This window comes from Podarcis liolepis, assembly GCF_965112155.1.
Source record: "Podarcis liolepis genome assembly, chromosome: 1".
NCBI classification, from domain to species: Eukaryota; Metazoa; Chordata; class Lepidosauria; order Squamata; family Lacertidae; genus Podarcis; species Podarcis liolepis.
In genome coordinates, this window is record NC_139554.1 from 68,151,792 (window position 1) to 68,175,969 (window position 24,178).

General features: G+C 41.8%; 1 long non-coding RNA gene across 2 annotated transcripts in view; it reads right to left on the reverse strand.

Annotated features, from left to right (window-relative positions):
- The window catches only part of LOC310695159, a 60,794-nt gene that overhangs the window by 32,327 nt on the left and 4,289 nt on the right, over positions 1 to 24,178 (reverse strand). For both annotated transcript variants that reach the window (XR_014519957.1, XR_014519958.1), the window contains 2 exons: positions 18,458 to 21,863; positions 16,845 to 16,987 (listed from right to left, as the gene is read on the reverse strand). This is a non-coding gene — a long non-coding RNA (uncharacterized lncRNA). The remainder of the gene's footprint in view (positions 1 to 16,844; positions 16,988 to 18,457; positions 21,864 to 24,178) is intronic.

Consider the following 24,178-nt stretch of genomic DNA (forward strand, 5'->3'; position numbering starts at 1 on the left):
AAACAAACGTAACTTTTTTCAGCATAGTTTTACTGTTACTTTCTTTCACTGCTTGCCAGTGAAATCATCAAATAGTCAGTGAAGAATGAGCTATAGATGTGCATAATAATAATACTAATAATTCCCTCTGACTGATTGCACATATGCTTCATGCTGCTTACCAAAAGTACATACATAGTTAATTTTATTTGTGTGCCAACTTTCCATAGTTCAAGCTATGCTCAAAGACACTTACAACATGAAAAAATACATAATTACAGCATAAGAAAAGTAGTCACAAACAATAAATAAAGCATGAAAAAATACACAACCAAACCAGGCAATTTTCACACAAATCATAATAAGAACTAAAATAAAGATACGAAAGATTAATATCAATTGCCCCAACAACTCCCATCCCCCAACAAAACCTCCTAAACAATACCCAGGTCCCAAGAGTCTGCTCAGCAGCCTCAGCTTTTGTAGCTGGAGTCAGTCAGGGCCCCACCCTCTAGGTGGGAAAAGGCCTGCAAGGCAGGGAGCAGCTCTTCTAGGACTCACAGTCCAGAGACAGAAGAGAGAGAGATTCTGATCTTCTCCAGATTGAAAGGGCATAGGCTTCCAGAAGTTTTACACACTTCCTGCACCTGCACTGCTTGCGATGCATTTAAAGGTTGTGAAGCTGTATTTTGCATGATCCAAGCATATTCAGAATGGATGGAAATCTGCATCCTGTCTCATGGTGATACATTTCCCCTCTGTTTGGCAATGCATAAGGGACCATGGGTGGCATTGTGGTCTAAACCACTGAGCCTCTTGGGCTTGCCTATCAGAAGGTCGGTGGTTCAAATCCCCATGATGGGGTGAGCTCCGGTTGCTCGGTCCCTGCTCCTGCCAACCTAGCAGCTCGAAAGTACCGCAAAAAGTGCAAGTAGATAAATAGGTACCACTCCAGCAGGAAGGTAAACGGCTTTTCCGTGTACTGCTCTGGTTTCACCAGTAGCGGCTTAGTCATGCTGGCCACATGACCTGGAAAAACTGTCTGCGGACAAACGTTGGCTCCCTCAGCCAGTAAAGCGAGATGAGCGCTGCAACCCCAGTCTTGTCTGTGACTGGACTTAACTGTCAGGGGTCCTTTACCTTTACCTTTAAGGGACCACACTAAGGCCTACCATTTGACAAGGATTATTCGTTTCCTGAGTCACTTATATAACACATTGGTCTACATATTCTTGGAATCATGTGACTGGAAAGCCATGATGTGTGGATGGGCCCATTTTGGAGAGGGTGGAATGATTAGAAATAATATTTTCTTTGCATAGAGAAATACGTTTTGGCAGATGTCAACTGAACTAATGTTAATAATGTGCAGAAAAAGAAAAAAAGAAAAAGCCAATGCAGAACAGGCTACTGTCTGCCAAAAGCGATACTAATGAAGTTGTAGACTAGTGATTCTAGATAAGCAGATAGAAGCAGTTTCCAATTGTCTAGCAACCAAAGGAGAGGCTTCCAACTAACAAGAGGCAGAAATTGGCCATTGAGCTCTTGCTCCAGTTGCTAGGCAATTGCGAAGGGTATCATTCTTCTGTACTTCACTGGAATTGAAACAATGGCCAGCCAGGGAATGAAGTGGAGTAAAAAATGATTATATGGATTTGCGGGGGATGCAAAACAAACGCCCTGCAGTTGGCCATATGGTAACCCATAAAAGTTCCCTTGCCAGGGTGCTTATTTTGTGAGCTAGTCTTGCTGGCGAACACATCCTCCTTCGGCTTCAGTCCCACTGTAAAAAATATTTAGGATGATTTATATTCAGCAATTTTGGAATGTTGGAAGCTGCTTGATACTGAGCAAGTCCATTGGTCAGCTTAGCCCAGAACTGCCTACACTGACTGGCAGTAGCTCTCCGGAGTTTCAGACCAGAGCCCTACGTGAAGTTGCCCATACAGGGAGTGAACCTGAGACCTTCTGTGGTCAAAGCATGTCCTCTCCATGTTTTGGAGCTGAGCTGCAGCCACTTCCTGTGTTTACAATTCATGTGTCGTACAGTGCCAGCCTGTGCATGTCTACTCAGAAGTAAGTACCATTGAATCATATGGACTTTCCTCCCAGGCAAATGTGTATAGGTTTGCAGCCTTAAAGTTAACTGAAGAAAAAACTATTTAGCCTAGATTTTATATATATTTATATATTTATACTGTTGCAGTGCTGGGTAAGCTAAAATCATATAGTCCCAGTTTGCAGCAATTTGTCAAATGTGATGCATTGAAAAGCAGCCTGCAAATGGGAATTGTCAACATTTCTTGAACTTCAGCACTGAATGCCTCAACATGCCAGGCTGAGAGTATTGCTTTAATATATTAAAGGATTGGGAGGGGGATGCAGTATAATGAAAAATTCTTGTTGCCCTTGTAATCTTTTTTCCTTCTTTTACACAAGTATATAGCTGTTCCAGATAAAGATCAATGACAGGGGATGAAGATTTATTTATTTATTTACTGCTTTAGATTTTAAAAGTCCCTAAATTGCACAAGTCAAGTCATCACTACTCTAGCCTTTAAACAAACAAAAAAACATTCAAAAATAAGATGGTTAACCCTAACCTGTGCAGTAAAATAAACTGATGCGAGTAAACACCTTGTGGTCTCTTCCAACTCTATGATTCTATGATTAATCTCAGGGTTGTGTGTTGGAGCTCCACATTGGGCAAAAGACTCCTGCATTGCAGGGGGCTGGACTAGATGACCCTTGTGGTCCCTTCCAGCTCTATGATTCTATGAATTCTATTCTATGAATTCTAACACTAAATTTTTGCTACTCAGTACTAGAGACTGGGGACCTGGGTGGCACTGTGGGTTAAACCACAGAGTCTAGGGCTTGCCAATCAGAAGGTTGGCAGTTCAAATCCCCGTGACAGGGTGAGCTCCCGTTGCTCGGTCCCTGCTCCTGCCAACCTAGCAGTTCGAAAGCACGTCAAAGTGCAAGTAGATAAATAGGTACTGCTCCGGCGTGAAGGTAAATGGCGTTTCCATGTGCTGCTCTGGTTTGCCAGAAGCGGCTTAGTCATGCTGGCCACATGACCCGGAAGCTGTACGCCGGCTCCCTCAGCCAACAAAGCGAGATGAGCGCCGCAACCCCAGAATCGGTCACGACTGGACCTAATGGTCAGGGGTCCCTTTACCTTTACCTTACTAGAGACTATGATCTGATTTATTTATTTTTTTAAAATGTACTGGAATTTGTACTGGGCAGTACCAGAATTTGAGAATACGGTGCCTTGGTTTTGTTATTTTATTTCTGGGTTTATGTTCCCTGTGGTTCTTCATGTTTCCTCTTTTGTGTATTGTTCATCCACATGTTTTATATATATTATTTGATAATTTTCTTGTAACCTTGAGGGTTTAAAAAAGGTAGCCTGAGGATCTGAACAAGATGCTTGAGATTATTCATACATGCACTTGACCCTCATGCTCATAAGAGGCTGCCTCATGTCTGCCTGTTAAGGGAGGCCTTGTGGGAGGCTGATCAAAGAGTCTAACTATGGCATGGTCCAATGGATGACAAAAAGTGAAGAAGGAAGTGTGTGGAATGATCTTCACATTCCCTTTGTGGAACACTTGGCAGACAGCAGGATCAGATCTAGAAGGAGAACACAAAGGTAGGGGGTAGGTCCTGGGAGATGCTCACCAGCAGAGGACTCGCATTAAGAGTGGGCATCAGCAGGTGGGGATGAAATTAGCTTGGAGCATTGCACTGTGGGATTAGAAGCCAAATAAAGAAGGATGCTGAAGGATTGACTGAGTGCACACCAAACATGGCTTCCCCCAAAGAATCCTGGAACCACAGTTTACCCCATGTAAAGCTATAATTCCCAACACCCTTGACAAATTACAGTTCTCGTGATTCTTTGTGGAAAGCCAAGTGTGTATTCACAGTGTGTATGTAGCCTGGGGAAAGAAACCAAGGGACAGGAGATGGATAAAGGATGAGGTGGAGGAAACAAGCAGGAGAGTCCAGGGGACAGCTAGGACTTCTAGGACTTGAAAAAGCTGTGCTGGGAGTCCTTTGGTTCTCTCTATGTATAAGAAGCTGGAGGTCAATGAACCTGAGAATGCAGGAACATATTGCAGCTCTGATATCACCATTTTAACACCAGCATTTAATTATCTACTATGCGGTCCTGATTTTTAGTTTTAGGGTTGTTTTTGTTATTGATCATTGCCTACCTTATTTTTATTATTATTTGTAAAAGAGAATCTGTAAAGACAGGCCTGCTGTGCTATGCCTAATAAAGGATTGACTTTAATAAGACAGGCCTGCTCAAAGTGTGACCCACCACTTACACATTAAGACCTAGTAAAAAAAGGGGGTGGGTAAAGGACCCCTGGACAGTTAAGTTCAGTCAAAGGTGACTATGGGGCGCAGCACTCATCTTGCTTCAGGCCGAGGGAGCCAGCGTTTGTCCGCAGACAGAGGACCCTACTCTATTCTTGCAGTCCAGCCTAGCAAAAAGAAGAGAAGGTTTATGGAGTTTCTGGGGAGCCACCAAGCTGCATTTCCTTGGTGGATAACAAGAGAGGCAGGAATGGAGGGGTTAAATGAGACAATGGTAGTCATCTGCCAGAAACCAGAAAACATCCCTATGCAAGCTACTGGAAATCTGCTGAATTAAATGCAAAGACTGACATGAAATGGTACCTAATGCTTTTAAAATGATGGCACAGCAACAGTGGAGGCTCTCAGAAGGTAATGAGTGGCATCATGGGCCTCTGTCTTCAACTCCGTCTCAGAAACTAGTTCAGGGATTTAGATGGAAAATCCAAATAAGATGAATTCAAGCCTAATTGAGGTTACCTCATGGTGCATTAGTCACACTAGAAATGCAAGTTATTTATTGAAAGGCATAACTTATTGTTGTAACTGTATTCAGTAGGCATAGATAAGAATCAGAAGTGTCAGCATTGGATTTATCTAAATCCTCTTTGATTCATGCAGTTCTTTATGCTATTGATTTATGGCATAGGGCGAGGATATGACTTCTGCAATGTTCTTTTCTAAGGAATCAGTTATCTATAACACATTTCAAAAACTCTGATTTGGGTTGGGGGGGGCAGACACCCCGGAGTTCCCTTTTATGGAGTATTTCATCCAGTGAGATATTTTTAATGTACTGGAAACATCCTCCCTGTTGATAGTGGACATGCAAGCTTATAACGTTATGTCAAAATCAACACCTGCTCAACTTATTAATCCTGCAAAAAATACTTTGACATAGCCTCTGATGGGTATCTTCAAGTATAACTAGGAATATGCTCAATTTCACATGGCATGATTCCCTTTGCAAATATACTATAGTGCCTCCTTTGCTCTTTCCTCATGATTCATCCACAGGGCATCACTAAAATAGGCCCTTTTAACCTCTTACTTGATACATTGCTCAGGCCCTGACTACTATGCTGTTAACCATATTTGTCTTTCTCCAACTGTTGCCTAAGGTAAAAATGTAGCCAAATAATTCTACTACACTAAAGGTCCCACTAGAAGTGAGGGATGAATCTCAGATTCTCAGATCACCATCATTTTTCATTTTGAAATCTCGTCTGTGATCTTGTCCACAGCAAATTGTGGCACTCTGCAAATAAGAACCTATTACAAAGAGCTCATATATCCCCCCCCCCAGTGTACTCCCCCTACCAAAAGACTAAAGCTCTGTTTGCACATTTACTCTCAGGTAGGGGATTCATGTAGCAGCGGAAGTGGGGCCATGCTTCCTGCTCCACCTCTAATGTTCTGTCCCTGGTGCCATACTGCCTTTGACCTCTACACATTGAACATGGAGGTCTGAAAAGGGAAACCTTTGTGCAATCACCTACTGCACCCAGGGCTGCCCACAGCTGATGACTAGACACATGCAGTCAGACACAGGGCTAGATGCATGGCTACATGTGAGTGCCTGGGAAGAAATCATCTTGCTTCTGAGTTGAACCTTTATTTTATTTATTTTTCATGTACAGTGGTACCTCGGGTGAAGAACTTATTTCACTCTGGAGGTCCATTCTTAACCTGAAACTGTTCTTAATCTGAGGTACCACTTTAGCTAATAGGGCCTCCCGCTGCCACCGCCACGTGATTTCTGTTCTCATCCTGAAGCAAAGTTCTTAACCTGAGGTACTATTTCTGGGTTATCGGAGTCTGTAACCTGAAGCATCTGTAACCTGAAGCGTCTGTAACCCGAGATACCACTGTACAACGGAATCCGCACATAGTTGAATATAAAGGGATAACTGTCTGTAAATCACCTTGCCTTTCCACCGAGAGCTGCTACAAGGCATCAGCATGAGGGCTGCAGGTGGCGTAAGTACCGTATTTTTTGCTCTATAAGACTCACTTTTTCCCTCCTAAAAAGTAAGGGGAAATGTGTGTGCGTCTTAAGGAGCGAATGCAGGCTGCGCAGCTATCACAGAAGCCAGAATAGCAAGAGGGATTGCTGCTTTCACTACGCAGCGATCCCTCTTGCTGTTCTGGCTTCTGAGATTCAGAATATATTTTTTTCTTGTTTTCCTCCTCCAAAAACTAGGTGCGTCTTGTGGTCTGGTGCGTCTTATAGAGCAAAAAATACGGTACTTGTCATATCACATTGTGTCAAAAGAAAGACAGTTCTAGGAGTAAGCTTTCTATGTCTTTTTATACATGCTAAGAGGATTGGAAATTGGTGAGATCTAATTGGATACACAGTGAACCTTCCGCTTCATCCCATTGGACCATAGCTGAGGCCTGATGAGGGGAAAGAATTCCATCCAAATGTGGTTGGTTGTCTGGTTGGTTGGTGAGAGACCCTGTTTGGGAATAAAAGGCAAGCCACAGAGAGTCAGAGAAGACGGTGTGTGAAGAGGAGGACAAAGGGAGAATAGATAGAAGCTGCAGCCAGGCAGACATCAAGGCTTGGGAAGCCTGTGAAAAGCCAAGAACTGGAATCACTGGCTGGAGCTGAGGAGGTCTCTGGGGGAGAGCATGTGTCTCAAAGGGCAGCCTTCAAGAGAGCTCTGCAGCCAAAAGTCAGCAGGTTTGCTGAGTGCCTGAGGCAGCAGAGGTTGCTCAACCAGGGTGAAGACTGCAACAGAAGTCCTGAGAGATGCCTGAGAGACTCCACAGGGAAGAGGTTGAGGTCCTGAGTGAAGACTGCAAGTATAGCCCTTAGGACTTACAGTAGTTGAGAGTAGCTTAGGGAAATTGGAACAGAATAAGGGGAAGAACCGAACCTCTTATAATTCTCAAAGAAATGGTAAACTTACAGTGTAACCATTCTGAGTAACACAATGAAGTTCCACATATAGCAACCATAGTAGTGAACATAGAAAGCACTCTATAATAATTGTCAGTTAAAATGAAATATAATTTACTTTTTTCATTTTAATGTGGCGTCCGTGCTGCTTTGTCCCACACTTATCCACAGCTGCTGGTGGTGAAATTGAGGTATTTATTTGACACAGTATACATGGTGGTAGCATTAAAGGGGTTAGAAATATAGGCAAGAGATTATAGCTTAAGCAAAGACTGTGTGATATACTCCCTCCATAACAAATAAATCAATAAGTAGTGAAGGGTGGCAACTTGGTGGGATCCATTCCTCCAGGGTGAGGAAATGCAATCAATAGTAAACTCTTCCAGTGACCATGAGTGGAAATGGCCTGCCTTGGAAGTCAAATAGTCCCCAAATCAACCGGAAAGAGTTTGAGAAAGAAAAATAAGAAGGATGACATGTGCTGGGAGTCTCTGGTTTGGGTACCAGGTGTTAAGATACTGTGAATGAGAAGTCAGAATCACAAACCTAGAGGCTCTCATCAATGAAGGCCAAAGTAACAATGAAGGCCAATTCAGTGGCACTGCAGTGTGTGACTGAGCCAATATCACCCTTTAAAAAAAATTTATATGTTTTTCTGGTGAATGGAGATTTTCCTCCCTGGAATAAGCACACATCCTTAAGACTTTGTGATGTCTGCAGTCCATGAGCGCTCTCCTAGGTTCTAAGCAACCTGTGAATTGCCATCTGGAAATCTCCCCTCTACTGTAGGATATCTAGCACTCCCCATTTATGGCCTACTACTTACTATCCCCTGCTCCTGAATATTTCCTTTGGGAACTCTCATAGCCTTTCAGCTGGAAGAGGACACACAGCTGCCATGTGCTGGTAACACACACATGTTGTTCTTTTGGATTCAAAGACACTAAGCATGCCTTTGGGTGAAGATCACAAGTTTTATTAGCTACGCAGCAATTATTTATGCATAAAATGTACATACTTAGTCAATAAGGCAAACTGCTTAGCATTTAAGCTGATTATAGCATAACCCTTCCCACATGGTTTTCGTTTTTATGATCTATCTGCTATCAGAGATTAGACACGGCAGTGAACAATCACGCTTGGAGAAGGATCTTCTCTATCTCCTTCTCAAGATCGGGGTTGGGAGCTCTATCTGTGTTGGAGCATTTGTCTGCCTCCAACAGAGCTCCTTTCTCCCATATTTTTAATTTCCTTCCAGGGAAGATGATAGATAGCCATATGCCTGTTGTCAGCTAGGGGAGTACCAATGGCTCCAGATCAGACCATTCCCAGGTACATCAAAGGGCTGGCAAACTGTCCACACTCACTTCTAGTGTGGGACTACAAGTTACTGTCATTCCCATGGCTTTGAACCTGTGAAACCATGAGTGAACCATGAGAACTGGCAATCAGTCCAGATTAGCCTCATGCATTTCTAATGCAAGCTACATCAATACCTTATCCCTTTGACACACCAGCCCATATTCCATGACATAACCATTATATGACATAACCATAACCTTGGCTGACTTAGCAGATTCAAGCTCCTACACCAACCCTAAATAAGGCATCAAGGAGATAACCTATCTCCTCACAATCACAATACTTTTCAAGGTATTTCTAACACATCCCATTAGTCATTGGCTGATCTGTGATTTGATGGACTATCCTTAAACATTCCATGAAACACTGAACTGTCAAGTGGACCTGTACTAGAATGCTGACAAAATAGGAAGCTTCTGTGCACGCGGTAAAACGTAGATATAGCTGGGAAATATTCTCACACAGCCTATAGAGAGGACTTGCTGTGCTCTGTTGATAGGAACTGGTTGGAATATAGGTGTCCCCAGGCTGTGAATGCTGATGAAAATGAAATGTAATGTGTTTCAGTAGGGAAAGTAATGAGGTAGAGCATGGCTGAAATAAATTCACAACTTCTTTGACTGATCCCTTTAATAAAAGAGATGCAATCCAATGTCATAAAAGAAGCTGCAAAAAATGAGAAAAATAATGGAGATTGAGAAATGACATTGAGGTCCAATAGTAGCAACTAATTTTGTCAGATGAGATGACAGAGTTCATGGAGGGGGTTCGGTAAGAAAGTGAGATCTAAAAAAGTAAACCCAGCAAGCATTTACTTCGCCAAAGCCTGAGGCAACAAACATTTTGTTTCTATGTTAACATTACTTTTTATAAAGTTCACTGATGTAGAAAAAAAATATGCTGGAAAAACCTGAAGATACGTTTTTCTCCTAACCCTTTCACCTCTGTATTTTTCAAAACTTTCAGACCACTGTATCTCTTACGTCCATATTTATACATTTTTAAAAAGATGTCCACAGCTTGATGGAGTCTTGAGTTTGACCTTCCTAAAATCACCAAGCTGATATTATGATTAATGAGCCAATTATTTTCTTTTGAGACACAGTACAAAACAAATAGCCTATCCCTTTTCCATTTACTGTTTAAAAAAGAAAAACAAAAATCATTCTGGTTATATTGGTGCTTCTACCCTTAAGTTAATGATGAATTTCTTTTGAGTTATTTATTCCTGAAAATTAATAGGACACAAGCAGGGCAATTTTCAAATGCAGGGTTGTATATATTCTTGGTGTAAACAACAAAGTAAACATTGCTAGTGCCTGAGCAGCAATGCTGGGAGAAAGTGGTAATTAAGGCTGTAAATACATACAGAAATAGATGTGCAGTCAAGCACTTGTGGGGATGAATATCACTCACATTACTATGTAACTAACAAGCTTTATTTCCTTCATATGCATAGAGGTTTTTTGTGGTTTCTTCCAGGCTGGAGAATCGATCTGTATATTTTGTTGCTGTGAGACTTAAGAATATGTATGCATTTATGACTTTACTTACATTATTTGCCAGCTAGTAAGGCTGCCAATTTGTAGCTGTCCTTTTAAGAACAGTTTGATTTGCAGATATTGACTTGAATCCACACTTTGCTCCTACCAGTGGAAAAGTTGCATTTGCCAGTTCCCTGTTTTTTCTAGAGGCCTCTCCAAAAATCTGCTTGAGAGAGATGGGTGACCCACTGGAGCATCCTGGATGGCTGAAAATTATCACACACACCCCTTCCACCGTGGGATTTTCTACTGGATCAAAAATCACCTATGGATTGTTTGGATCTAATCCATTAACTAGTAGTTACTTTTCATTCTATGAAAAGAGTTGCCTGCTGAACTTTGCCAGTTCGAGTTGTTGGTCAGTTGGCAACATAACTTAAGGAAGATACAACCATTTCAAAGAAATCTTTTCAAAATTCTCAGTAAAGTTATTTTAATTGATTAACTATACATGATAGAGGCCTAAGTTGTTCTGTGAAGATGTAAAGTTGAGAGGAGTGTGGAAGTGGTGCCCTGCCATGTTTTACCCTTCAATTCCCCTCCCTCCAATTATGTGTCTCCTGGCCAGGCTGACTGTTGGTTTTGGAGCCTAGCTGGGGAGAAAGCTGGGGGCGGGGGAAATGGTTTCTGAAAGGAAGGCACAGGTGAAGGAAGCGTTCTGCATCTTCTCCCCTTCCCTTTCCTCTGGTGTACAGCATGTCACACAAGCTCCGACAGAAAGGCTTACTGCTTTCTCCTGGACCTATGCTGCATTGCAGAAAATGTGCAAGGAATATTTTCTTATGACATTTTGAGGGTGGGGGGAAGGATCCTCCATTTCCCAAGACCGCTCTAAGTCAACAAATACTTTGAAATGACAGAATGAAAAACTCATCTCAAGGGAGAGATAAATTAATTGTAATGTTGCAAGTAAGGTTCGGGTCATATTTTATGGTCACACAAGAACTGCCTAGCCAATTTAAGATCCTGTGAGAATGTAAGAATTGCCTAGCTAGGTCCAATGCTTCTTTCTGGGGGTATGGAGGGATACACATATCCCTAAGCATTTTGTGAATCTAAGTTTGGCCTCATTGAGGGGCAGCATTTCAATATGAGTAGAAAAATAAGAGTACCCCTACACATTTTTTTAGGGGGGGGAGCACTGGCTAGGTCAAACCAAAGGTCTATCTAGACTAGATAGACTAGATTTCCATTCTTCTCTGGATTCACTGATGTCCCTAATATGTGTGCTCTTCTATTCCCTGTGCCTTTTACCAGCAAATGGCAACCATGGCAACCAGAGATCACCCTATAACTGGCCCCAGTGCACAGTGGGCCATAGATCTTGACAGTACAGATAAACTAACAAGGACCAGCATACTGAACTGCCTTTGATAAACAACACTCATTTCTTTCTAGCAAAAGTCATTTCTGCTGCTAGCAGTAAAACACAGATCTTAAATCCCATTGCTAGTTAACAATTCAGCATTTCTTTATTGGGATAGAGATATAAATCAGCTAAGGTTGCTTATTCATTCGACTAACACACGCACATTTTTTTCACACAATAATATCAATACTACATATATCAGAAACGTCTGCAGAATTCTATTTGTAACAGAAAACCTTATCTGCCTTGCCAAAAAAAAAAAAAAGACTGAATACTTTGGAATGGGTTGCTAACTATTGATGTTGGTTGTGGGGATTTTCATATCCTCTAGCATATATTTGTTACACAAGCAGGCTAATCCTATGCGTGTTTAATCAGAGCACTGCCTTAAGAAACAGGATATAAGAGTACAGTACAACCATAACAGTTTTCTTTAGTTATGAATATTGAAGAGAACAATTAAGTCCACAATGAGCCCAATTTATTTGTTATGGAAAAGCTGCAACTAAAATACATTCAGCAACTTTGATATCTGGTTTGGGGTGATTGGGCTGGGTGGATGTAAGGGAAGCAGAGTATGGACATTTCTTTGTCTAACTGCATGCATTTAGAGTCAAGATGTAGAAACATCTCCACTCAGGCTGCAATCTTATACAACAGAACAGCCAACAGTCAGGATTATGGGTGCCAAATCCCTTTTACTTCCACCACAGAAGCCTCTGGACCTACAATTTGGCAGGCTTAGTCCACTCTGGAGCGACTTATGTGCCTAAACATTTCATCACCTTTTGCCAAAAGGGGAGAAAGAGCCATTTTTAGATTCTCCATAACAGTGAACAGGGAAAACAGCGCTTCATTTCAGTCAGAGCAGCCTGGAACCAGAACCACAAACTGATGTGAACAGAGCACAGAAGAGTCAGGAACAGATTTGATTTTTTTAAAATAAAGTACATATACAAAGCAGATATTGGGGCATGTGTACACTCATACCCTACATGGGATTTCCCATTGCATATGGCTAAATTGTAATTTTATACATGTCCTATTGAACATGTCCTATTGAACATGTCCTTATGCACGTCTCATTGCATGTCCTTTGGAGTATAGGATCAAGTTGCTTAGCAGTACTATTAGGTACACATATTAGGCAGTAAGTATCACTGAAATGATTGGATATCTGAGTAAACAAGCTTCAGTTCCGGCTGTCAGTCACAAGCAACATTCCCTTTAGACCCATCATTTGCTAAAGCTTCCAACAGCTCTAAGTAGTTGTTCAAGGCTGCAAATGGTTAGAGAATTGGAATCACACTCTCCTGCCCCATTCCCCAGTGATGTACCTTCCTAAATTGTACCTTCCCACATTGGACCATTACAATTCTATGGTGGCCTATGCATGCCCAGCTCAAGAAACATAGATCCCAAATGTGCAGTTTATACACCCTAAATTTGAGTACAGAAGACACAGATGGACTCTACACATATGTGCAAAAGCTGACTATGCAAATATGTCCTCTCAACAGACGAACATCAGCAGTGGGGTGGATGAGCATGATCCTGATCCCTTCACTACATGTAGCCTAGAATTGTTGTATGGCATTTCATTGCTCCAGAATTGTCACGTAAATTACTCACTTGGTCAAGTTCCTATTATTACCTCAATACTACTAAATACTAGCAACAACAAAAAATGTTCCTTATAAGCTTTAGTGAGATATGTCTAAGAACAGCAGTTCTTCAGACACCATAATAGGATGTGATCATCAAACAGTCCTTATTACTTGTTGTCTGCTGGCTAGTGGCATTTCCAGCAATTTAGTTCAATTTATGGATGATGTCTTAGTGTGGGTTCCCCTTGGATATGCATTATGAGAAGAAGAAAAAGCATGTGTCTGTTTCTGGTTGATGGAGCAACAGGCTGGGAAATATTAAGAAGATTCTCTGAAGCTTTTAGGTGGTAATTGCATTTTTTGATTTTTCATGCCTGATAGGTCAATGCACAATTCTTGGAACAGTGCTTTGTGAACAGAATTTATATTTTACTGGAAGAATCTATTTGTCTGGGTTTTGATGGCTTCTCTGGCAGTCAGGGAGCTCCATTCTAGTATTAAAGGCAAACTTTCCCCCCCTCTAAGCAAGCTTTGTGATGTTCTTTGCAGACTCTTGGTTAATGAGGAAACTGTCCTCAAAATGATCACACAAAAGCATTGCATGAAAGCAGCACATCTAGTTCCAATAGTGTCTCTTGGCTTAAACAGATCCACAGTTGTTTCTGGCCAACTAATGGGCAATATCCAACATTTCTCATATTAAGAGTAGACCTCAATGAAATACACCTGTCTACTTCGAATATGTCTTAGTTGGATATAATTCTATGTGTCTTAGAACTATGACCCAGGTGAAGAAGATTGTAGCACAATGCAAGAAAATAAAAGGTATCCAGAAAAAAAAAATGGAGAAAGATTGTTTAGTACATTGTTGTAATGAAGTTATGAAACTACTCTTTCCCTTTCTTTTAATGAAAAGCTGTTTTGAATAGAATTCAGAGTTGTGGGAGAAGGTGGCACTAAGTTTCTCCTCCTCCACTCTCCAAATTCCCTCTCTCCAAACAGTTTTTCATTTTCTGAAAATGGCACATAGTTCAGTTACACACACTTGCTCCACAAAAAACAACCTAAGAACTAAAAATTAGCAGACAGAGGTCTGCCTTGTTCAACTAGGGATTGTGTGAACTCCCCTAAATTTGATTTGGTCCAGCAATTACAAGACAAATCTGTCAGATGCCCTGGAAAAACTACATTTCCCAGGTCACCCTATGCTCAGAGCATTACTCCCCACTGCTATCTCCACAGCAACTACTGTTGTAGCAAGGCAGGCAATTGATTTGGTGGGAGACTTGGGGAGGGAGGGAAGGAAGGAAGACTTCTTCTCTGCCTCAGACTAAAATCTGCAATGCACTGTAAACCCAGCCTTGTATTAAAAGCAAGCACTACAAATTCATATTCCTATAACGCTGGAATTTATGGACTGCAGCAACTTATTCAGTTATTTTGCACCTTAAAATCTATGTAATATTGTCTCCTTGAGATTAAGGATATACAAACAGCCATACTGCATCTTGCTGGGGGGAGGGGTCAGTCTGACTGCCTAGCACTCTGTATGCAACAAAGACTAGACAGAGACAAAGTTGCTTGCTTATTTTCTTGCTAGGTTCTTCTTCTTCTTCCTTCCACAAGTGCCTGGCAGAGGGAGTTTCAACAGGACTGAATATCTATGAAGGGGCATCCTTATATCAAACTCCTGCTTGCCACAGCTGTCCATGACAAGAACCAGTTTCCACCAATGGCTCTAGGAGGTTAGACTGTTAAAAACTGTTGTAACAGCTGCTGAAGCAGACTTTGGGTCAATCCTCTGGTTCTTATTTAACGAGATTCAATAAAGCGGTGTTACAAAGACAGACATAGATGGGACAAAAAGCCATGCTCACAATGGGGTGGGTATAGACTCTATCCAACACAGCACAGACTTAAATGTAATTTTCAGTATAATTCTGTTTTCTGTATGCTACAAGAGGGACCCACTGCTATGCTGGGTAGCCAACTGGGGCATCAATTCAGTCAGACATGACTTCTTCCCAGGGGCCCCCAATACACAGGCATCAGGCATCTGTACCCTTTGATCAATCCTGTCAGTTATCCTTTCCCCCTTCCCATATTTTCAACTTTCATCTGTCTCCTGTCAAATTTCAAGTAAAAATTCAATGTAACCAGTAGTGAAATACAGTTAAGAGCGTTTCTCTGCCTACATTTTAGATATAAATTGCTCAAAAGCATGTGAGCATGATGCAGTTCCTGTCAGATCACTGAGTTTAATTTACTTTTAAAATAAAATCAGGCACATAGATATAAGTGTTAGATCCTTACACCAGTATTTCTGTCCCTCTAGACAATTGAAGAGCTAATCCAAACATACAAGCTTCAAAGTACACTACCCACCTCAAAATTTATAAAAGCAATTGCATACTTGAAGTGCCCTGACATTTAAATCTCTCTGCTCATGCAAAGATACCACATCAAGACACCAGTTTATTTTAGCGAATAAGCCAAGCATAAACGGATGCTGAACAACAACTTTATTGCCAGCCACAATCAAAAACAGGTAAGGATGGACAAATTGCTCTGTTCCACCTTTGTTCATTTTTTTCAGTCAATTCTCCACATTTCCACATCAAGTGTTTTTTTAAAGTCCTGATGAAAAAATCACCACTATTTTAGCATTAATTTCTCCTAAACATACATATTTTAATATGCACAATTTTGCAAAGCAATTTCCTCTAATGTCATGCATTTTGCATATTATTTTTACTAATACATTGCATTTATATGCATACTTTATCCTGGTATATACATTTTTGTACAAATTACTTGACTGGAGAACTGGGTTGCAAAATTCAGAGAAGTGTGGTTGCACAGGATTAGTGTGAATTAGGCAGACTCCCCTTTAAATGTGAACCGAGCTTAATATCTCACCCATCTCTATAATCCCTTTTGCAAGCAAGAACTCTCACCCTCTGCTTCCTTCCTTAGCTTTCATTTGTATGTACTGGCAAACCACCCATTTAAAAAGAAGAAGAAGAAGCATATTTCCAACTGTAGGCAGGGTGTGTGTGTGACCCCTTCTCACTCCTTACACAGGCAATGTTGTGATACTATCCGAATTTAAAGCTTGGCAAATGAAACATGACAGCCCTGCCAAAATATTCCATCCAAATTTACCTTTCATAATCCTGACTTCTGGAGGGCTTCCCGGGCAGAGGCAAAGGTGAAGAAAATTTAGATTGAAACTTGTTTTCTTTGGGTTACTTTCCTCCACTAAACAGAGCTCAGGGTGACTCAATTGCTCTGTCTCCCTTTCTATCTCACACCTTTAATTTTATGCAGCAGTCAGCAGTTCAGAGGAGACACACCAGCTGTGTTTACACTATCAAGACCAACCACCAGGACTGGCCCACCACATTTTGCTGGCTGGTAATTGGTCCCAGTTCCCTCAGCAACAATGTAATATGTGTGCATCCAGGTGCCCAATCAACAATCTGGCCTCAGCATTCTGCACAGGTGCAGCTTCCAGCCTTGTCTCAAAGGAAACCCCATGTGGAGCACATTATCATTACTGAGGCTACCAGTGCATGAATCATGGCATAGTTGGTGGACCAATGTAAGTTGATAATGGTGACTCCAACATGGAGGTTACCTGGGCTTCCAGTGACAAAGATGAATCTAGGAGTATACCCACCCACCCTCAAATCACATACCTGTTTCTTCAGAGGGAAAATAACCCCGTTTAAAACTGGTGAACTCCCAAATGATGGCTCTGGCAACTGCTCATCCCACGAGTCTGTGTCTTACCAGGATTCACTCTCGGTTTGTTGGCCTTCATCTAGTGCACCACAGTATCCTAATATAAGGAATATAAGGGGGGGGGTTAAGTCCCATTCAAAGGGCAAAAGGTCAAGCCTTTCCTAATGATGACCGTACAATCCTAACCATGTGGTAGTCAGAAGTTAAGTCCTATTGAATTCACTGTGGATTACTCCCAAGTAAGTGAGGTTAGAAATGCAGTCTAAGTACTTATTTTAAATAGTGTTGCTCATCTCCAGTTAGGAGAGCCTTCTGTAGGAAGAAAGGCATGGACCTGGGGTTCTGTTTTGGTTCTTTTGCATGCAACTACTGCCTCCTTCACTGCTGCTTAAAACACCTCCAGACAACTTGAGGGATCATCTTCTCTCTTCAGGTTTCTTGCCTTAAACTGTTGTTAGGCCACAACTGTACAAGGCTTAATGAAAGCATTCCAGGAGCTTAAAAGAAATACCCATCGTTTATTTAAGAAAATGTCTTGAAGATAGCCTGCAGGCACTTTCGTACAAAAAAGCAATTACATGGGAGTCATAGGTAAGTCCACTCCAACAGTAAATCAGGCCACTTATCTGAGACCTTAACAATGATCTACACTTGATTGCCGTCGCCCTGACTCCAACAAAATGGCATAAAAAATCATTGCTACTGTGCAGCAAGGAGATCTACTTAGTTGATACAAAATAAATATTTGCTTAGAATAGTATTAGCTTGTTTGCTAGCTGCTTTGCACTAAATCTTTCTGGAATTGCTGGCACTCTTAATTCACTCACCTTATAAATATTACAGCTGTAATATAGGGTGTTTGGCAGAGAGATAAAGCATGTTGAGCAAATCCCACTAGATCTACATTAGTGAGCTGTTTGGGGTGTGAGCCTTTAGTTTGCTGGTAGAGCTTTCCTAAGTTCTACCATCAAACGTTCCCGCTTCAAAATGTTTCTTAGGCTGTCCAGTGGTGTACTCAGAAGTCTTAGACTTTTAGAAATAAGACCCTGGACTCAGACTTTGCTTTATGAGATAACAGGTTTATTTTAAAGTTGCTTGGTTACAACTGCATGTAGACTAGTGTCCTTTCTATCAGCCTTCAGCAGGGCATTGAGTTCTTCAAGATGGCTGCAGAAAGTTTATTGAGAAATAAAAGAAAGAGGGTGGGGAGAAGAGGAGAGCTTTATTGCTTTTTATGCTACCAGAAGGCCATTAAGTCACATATTCAGTGCTCTACCTGTGTCTCTAGTTGGATGCATAAGCAGCTGCTGTGTGTGGTGGTTGCTGGCTCTGTCTCTATCTCTATCTCTAATAATTCCTTATATGCCAAGATCCAAGTTTGAGGCAAGTACTCTTTGGTGAGAGAACCCTAGCACACATTTGAAGTCACAAAATATGCAGCAAACTAAAGCATGGAAACATAGCCTGTTAGAGCTTTAAAATGTGCCCTTCCAAGTTCCTTCCAAAGTTTTTCTTTTTCCCCAGCATAGGAAAAGACCACATACTTGTTAAAAAATTGTTTACTTACCAACTTTTCAAAGGTCTTGTTTGTGTGCTTTTTCATACATCAGTCAGAAAAAAATGCACATCCAGTAAAACTTAGCTTAGTTACAGTGGTAAAAGTTCACAGATTATTAGTATAGGCACTCAAGAAAGACTGGTGAGAGCTATGCTGCTCTTCACATGTTAGGCTTATCAGGTAGACTGGGGTAAACAATAGGCTTGGTTGCCTATTTCCTCCCAAAGTAAGAGGAAGTGACATAGCTAAGCTTGGCAGGACAGCTAACTCTATGGTATTAACCCCTTCATGGGTTAATTGGATGTAAGCATGCTGGTTATCCCACACAATTCTCTGGTTCAAGAAGAGGAAGGGAGTGGGGGAAGCTGGATGTCTTTCCACATAATTCACCTAAAAGCTGATCAGAACATAATAGGTTTTATACCACAAATTCATAGAACTATAGAGTTGGAAAGGAACCAAAGGATCATCTAGTCCAACCCACTTCAGACTGTTTTGCCCATCTAAGATTTTCTGCTCTGCCTACAGCTCTCCAGAGTCTCAGGCATGTCACTTGTCACTTGATCTAATGGGAGATGGCAGGAGATTGAACCTAGGAAGTTAGGCATGCAATGCATGTGCTACTACTCTACTACTGAGCTATGCTTCAACTTTTCCCAGAAGCTTCAGCATGTGCAGCTCCAGCTGCTCCGTACAATGTTCCATTAGAGTGGGATGTAGCAGACCCGGTTGTTTCATAGCTCTGGGAACTCCACCAGCAGAGTCAGCTCCCCACATCCAAATTCTAAATCGGCTCTACACCTCTGTCCCTTTTAAAGGGTACTCATCATATATACTCACAAGGAGTTAAGGGTATATTTGCCACCCATTAATGATATACACTGCTCCCAGCTCCTTAATACTATATTCAAGAGATGGAAAGAGTTGCAAGGAGCAAATCTCTGGGATGTTCGGGATAATAGAGATGCTAAGAAAGCTGTGCTTTTAAGTGTTTCTCCCTCTTCAAAACAGTGCAATTGAAAATAATATTCCATAGTGCAGTCTATTGGGCTGCTGCAAAAGCTCCATTCCTGATAACAGAGATAAATTAACTCAGAGCCATCCGTACTTCAGAAAGTGATGCTACTCTACTCAAAGTAAGTGGGAAAGGAGATGAATATGTGCTCAACTCTCACAATGAATCAGCGGGATATAGCATAATTTAAAAAGGGCCCCTTTTAAGATCAAGACTACAATTCACAGCCACTAAAACTTCAGGAAGTCTCTTTTTAGGAAAGAAGAATTTATTTTCTAGGTTGTGAAATGCACAATAAATAACAATAAAGTGAATCATTATGCTTGATTTTCTTAAACCCCATTTGAAGATTTAGCAGCCTCATTAGAGGAGTCTTTTAAGATGGCAGGAGGGTTTTCTTAACAGCCCAGGATGCACCGTAGGGCTGATGAAACAAAGGTCCTGAACATATGTCTCAGGAACAGACAGGTTAAGTGTTTAAAGCAGGCTTCCTCAATCTGAACCCTTCCTAATGTTTTGTACTGTAATTCCCAGCTGTGCCAGTCAGAATCTAGAAGGCACCAGGCTGGGAAACAGAGCTAGAATTTTTGCCTGGGATTCAGCCATTTTAGAACTTTGTGTTCTGTGCCTTTCAGTTAATTTTGAGCTGCCTGAATTTCTTCTGATGCAAAGATGCGTAAGCAGCAGCATCCCAGTGAAGCATAACATTGCTGTGCATTTAGACCTGCTGGCACCCATAAATGGCATATTGCAACATGTGCCTTGCCTGTTATGTTTGTCAACAGTCACACCTCCTAATTTTTGAGTTTATGTGCAAATCCCTCTTATTCACAGTCGTGATCTGATAGATTGGGGCACTCGGACAATCTCAGGTAACATCTTTTACAGCGCTTGGACCACCAACCAGTGCAAGCTTTGCAAAGGGGAAGCCGCCACCTTCATGCCCTGTTGAGCTGTGGGGTGAATCCTAAATACCACAAATAATAAGACTTTCACAATCTTGCTGTCACCTGAACAATCTCCTCAGGCAACATGGAAAACTGCTTTTGAAAACAAGGGCCGTTTCAAAAGCTACAAAGAGACTTGTGGTACTTTAAAGATGGTAGATGTGTTGGGGTGCCCAAACTTTCTTCAAAGAGGGCCAGATTTGATGAAGTGAACATGTGTGAGGGCTGACCAAAGATGTTGAGCTTTTTTTTAGGATTTGACCCCAATAAATAAACTGCCACAGGAGCCAGATAAAGGGGGGCAGGGGGTGGGGCTGAATTAGGCCCCCAAAGTGGACTTTGGACGTGCCTGGTTACATCATTAGCATTTATAGAATGGAGCCCAGTCTATTTTTAAAAAATTATGGGGACATGATTTGGCTAAGACTGGCAGAAGTGACAGGTCTCTTCACAAACATTTATATTGATATTAGATTGGGAGCTAGTCTGAATGACTGCAACTCAATTCATGATCACCTAGTACTGGCATGAGATGTGCCTGATAGGTTTTTAAAGAATAGCTCCACAGTGACCCATTTATAAGGCAGTAGGATCCATAGGGGCAGCAGGTCCAGCCTCCAAGGAATGCATTGCCTGCTATTGCTGCCGTGGTGCCAGGATCTTGGAGGCAGGATCTGCCGCCTCTTCGGCAGCCCCCCCCCCCCATGCAGCCTCTACAGTGGCCTCTTGGTGAATAGGAGGTGCTGCTGATCTCCTCCCACTCCTGATATTGATATATATTCCCCCCTTGTTCCTGATGTAGATCTTCACTCAACCCTTCTTCCCCAGTGGGAGGGGAGGGGACACCAATTTGTGGTTCACCTCAGTTTCTGAAATGTCTTTGGCTGGCCCTGATTGGGAGGAAGTGAGAAGTGAGAGATCTAGGCCAACTCCTGGGCTGGTCTAAATCTCTCGCTGCTTTGGGGGCATCTTGGGGCACCAGGATGGATTTGGACCTGAGCCATTTCCTGCTCCTCCCATAGCTTGTCCCCAACTGCCCTCAAGCAATTGTTGCAGGGCCATGGAAGTTACTGCAGCAATCCCTTGGATCTCCCTCTCCAAAACCAGAGCTCTCTGGTTGTCCCAAGAGCTGTGGGGAAATCAGTGCTGAGAAGCCAACCACCTAAAAAAATCTTTTGAAAGGCATGGGGCTTTACCACAAGGAGCAACTTCTTCATTATTACAACCCCCGCATGCAGCTAATGGAAAGTGAACATACTATTTCCTTCTGTCTAATGACTTGATATTTAAAGCCTTGGTAAAACCAAAGAAGTAGTCATGAATTTAAAATGGAGGCGGTTTGAATCTTTTTCAAAGGATCTTGTGGAGGGGGGTGGGAATAGGTATGCCTGATGGGAATCCACATGTCTGTTTTTGGTCTTCCTACTTATCCGTTCTGTGGAAATGAGAATGCCTGTAGGAGGAAAAGAGAAAGTCTGTTTCAGCGAAGATTCCCAGATGCCATTATCAAGGGAATGTAATTATCGAAGCTTGCTGGCTTCCTCTGAGGAAAGTTTCATTTCTATTCAGTGACATGATGTTATCTGGAATGCTGTTTAAGTGGAGTACAAACTGGAACAATGCAACAAGGAGACCCCTTGTGATTAGTCATGTCCTTTGTTTCAGAACATAAATACCAGGTTTAACAGAAGGGTTTCACATTCACAAGGAGAATGATAATGATTTGCAAAGCAGGAATTAATCTCATGCTTTTCCAAAACTTCTCTTGCGTGATCCCAAAGGAATCTAGTGCATTCTACAAAAAAACAACCAAAAAGAAACTCCCGAATGTGTATAGTGAGATAATGCCGAATTAGAAAAGATTTCAAAGTCATCTCTGACATTTGAGAAATATTAAATAAATATTCCCAGAAGGCTCTAGAGACAGGGGAAGTGCAATCTTCCTCATTCTCCTTGACCTCTCTGCAGTTTTTGATACTGTTGACCATGGGATTCTCTTGTCATCCAGGCTGCTTAACATCTAGATGGAGCTGCTGGGATATGTTATCAGAAATTCTGGAGTGCGGTGTCCTCAGTATATGGATGACACCCAGCTCTCTGTACTGTCTGAATCAGGAGAGGTTTTCAGGTACCAGACTGGTGCCTGGAGGCAGTGATGGACTGGATAAAGGTAAAGGGACCCCTGACCATTAGGTCCAGTCGTGACCGACTCTGGGGTTGCGGCGCTCATCTCGCTTTATTGGCCGAGAGAGCCGGCGTACAGCTTCCAGATCATGTGGCCAGCATGACTAAGCCGCTTCTGGGCTAACCAGAGCAGCGCACGGAAATGCCATTTACCTTCCTGCTGGAGCGGTACCTATTTATCTACTTGCACTTTGATGTGCTTTCGAACTGCTAGGTTGGCAGGAGCAGGGACCGAGCAACGGTTTTCTCTGTGGTGGGCCCCCAAAATGTGGCGCTCTCTCCCCATAGAAGTGCATATGACACATCATATTTTCTATTGATTATTTAAAATATACACCTGTTTACCCTAGCTTTTGGAAGCAGATAATGGGTTTTTTATCTGTTCTTCGCTGTAAATGGTGCTATCGGCTATGGTGTTGTTGTTTTCCAATATGTGGGAGGAGGACGGGGGGGGCACATTCTGTTGCGCAAGGAGAAATCATTGAAATAACATTCACCTTGAGCTAACCAAACATTCACCACAACTTGTGATTTAACACTAGACATGTTCCACCAGCCCATGTATTATGGCCTGCCAGGTTCTTGGCTCCACTTCTCCCCAACCAACCCCATTTTTTTTACAGTCAAATGAAGGCAGGAAAAATATGTGATTTATGGATCTCATACAGGACCAGTGCTTTTTGGGGGGGGGCGGGACGCAGGGGGACGCAACCCCTAAACATTTTGTGAATCAAGGTGTGGCCTCATTGAGGAGCAGTATTTCAATATGAGTAGGGAAATGAGTACTCCTAAACATTTTTTTTTTTTAAAAAAAGCACCATACAGGACTGATGGGGTTGGTGAACTGCAATTAGCTTTGTGCATTTCAAATTGGGCAGGTACTGAATACACCTTTGATGACCTTCTAAGCTTTCTAAGGAATAGCTTTGTTGCCTTGCATTTGTTACCATCTCCTCTACAATGTGTTAGAAATTGGTTCTAATTAAAAGCAATTATTCCTAAGGTTCCTGTTACTTCCTAGCTCTTTTCCACTTCCTTGTGGGATACGAGTCAAAAGAAAGAAGTGTGTGTATATAAGGTAATTTAAAACAACAGTTAAGATGCATTTACCCAATCAGTGGTATAGGAAAACTGTTAAATTGCACAGCTTTTTCCTTTATTTTAATTCATTTTTCATTATACCTTTCTCTCCCCAAATACTTAATCTACACTGAAGAGTGTACAAAAGACCATAAAAGAAATTATAGAATGTGAGGGAAAGGTCAAGTTCATATAGTATAGATTATGTTCAAACTAACATGGGATTTTTCATATTACGGATGTTTTGTAACAAGAAGATAGTGTGAAATGTTAAGACTCAGGGTATACGTTGAGTAATTGTACCTCCTCCATTTACTTCAAGCCATAATTAGTGAAAGTACAGCTGAAGTGAATGGAGGAAGGGTCTCTGTAATATTTCTACCAACACACTTTGGCAAGCCACTTTCCTCAATCAATGCATCTTAGCAGGACAAATTATTTATTTGAGGATATGCAACTGCAAGCTTCTTGTTAGAGGAGCAGCTACAGATCAGTGGTAGAGGA